This window comes from Perkinsus marinus (assembly GCF_000006405.1).
Source record: "Perkinsus marinus ATCC 50983 genomic scaffold scf_1104296942480, whole genome shotgun sequence".
NCBI classification, from domain to species: domain Eukaryota; phylum Perkinsozoa; order Perkinsida; family Perkinsidae; genus Perkinsus; species Perkinsus marinus.
The window spans coordinates 90,005-91,933 of record NW_003212171.1 but is presented as its reverse complement, the minus strand read 5'-3'; positions in this window follow the sequence as shown (position 1 = coordinate 91,933).

Genomic DNA, 1,929 nt, shown 5'->3' with positions numbered 1-1,929 from the left:
AGACGGTATCCGCACTGAGCACTTACAACATCATGTATAAGCGGATGCGAACGTATCCGCTCCAACATATGATTCAACTCCTCTTGCTCGGATAGAAAATACGCTGGACGAGACTTTACGAAAGTACAATGTGAGCCAGGGGTCAAGACATGCAGTAGCTGGGCTACGCCTTTGGCTGAGGCACTGTTCCCGAATTGAGCACGATGTGCGTAACACGTAGCCTGTTTTGCTGAGTTTTTCGTCGACAGCCGCTTGAAGCTAGCTATCAGCGAACTCGGAAACTTTTTCTGGAAACCTGAGGAGTCTTGTAGAACGAGTTTTGAGAATTGCCAACTCGACAAAGGGCTCAAACACAACGTGTACTGTACGCATTTCCGCGACGAGGTCTGTTCTTCCCCTGAGCATCGGCTATTCTATAGAAAGCTAACAAACGGGCATTTTCATGCTTTTATCTAAAACAACTAATCTGTTATGACCTTGGAAATTCATTTTTTGAGACAGATTCGTTTAATGACCGTGGTCGTGGCATGAAGAAGCACAGTGGGAGCGAATACACAGCGCTGCGGAGCGAGGACGGTATCCGCACTGAGCACTTACAACATCATGTATAAGCGGAATGCGAACGTATCCGCTCCAACATATGATTCAACTACCCCTTGCTCGGATAGGAAATACGCTGGACGAGACTTTACGAAAGTACAATGTGAGCCAGGGGTCAAGACATGCAGTAGCTGGGCTACACCTTTGGCTGAGGCACTGTTCCCGAATTGAACACGATGTGCGTAACACGTAGCCTGTTTTGCTGAGTTTTTCGTTGACAGCCGCTTGAAGCTGGCTATCAGCGAACTCGGAAACTTTTTCTGGAAACCTGAGGAGTCTTGTAGAACGAGTTTGGGAATTGCCAACTCGACAAAGGGCTCAAACACAACGTGTATTGTACGCATTTCCGCGGCGAGGTCTGTTCTTCACCTGAGCATCGGCTATTCAATAGAAAGCTAACGAACGGGCATTTTCATGCCTTTATCTAAAACAACTAATCTGTTATGACCTTGGAAAGTCATTTTGTGAGACAGATTCGTTCAATGACCGTGGTCGTGGCATGAAGAAGCACAGTGGGAGCGAATACACAGCGCTGCGGAGCGAGGACGGTATCCGCACTGAGCACTTACAACATCATGTATAAGCGGAATGTGACCGTATTCGCTCCAACATATGATTCAACTACCCCTTGCTCGGATAGGAAATACGCTGGACGAGACTTTACGAAAGTACAATGTGAGCCAGGGGTCAAGACATGCAGTGGCTGGGCTACGCCTTTGGCTGAGGCATTTTTTCCGAGTTGAGCACGATGTGCGTAACACGTAGCCTGTTTTGCTGAGTTTTTCGTCGACAGCCGCTTGAAGCTAGCTATCAGCGAACTCGAAAACTTTTTCTGGAAACCTGAGGAGTCTTGTAGAACGAGTTTTGAGAATTGCCAACTCGACAAAGGGCTCAAACACAACGTGTACTGTACGCATTTCCGCGACGAGGTCTGTTTTTCACCTGAGCATCGGCTATTTAATAGAAAGCTAACAAACGGGCATTTTCATGCTTTTATCTAAAACAACTAATCTGTTATGACCTTGGAAATTCATTTTTTGAGACAGATTCGTTTAATGACCGTGGTCGTGGCATGAAGAAGCACAGTGGGAGCGAATACACAGCGCTGCGGAGCGAGGACGGTATCCGCACTGAGCACTTACAACATCATGTATAAGCGGAATGCGAACGTATCCGCTCCAACATATGATTCAACTACCCCTTGCTCGGATAGGAAATACGCTGGACGAGACTTTACGAAAGTACAATGTGAGCCAGGGGTCAAGACATGCAGTAGCTGGGCTACACCTTTGGCTGAGCACTGTTCCCGAGTTGAGCACGATGTGCGTA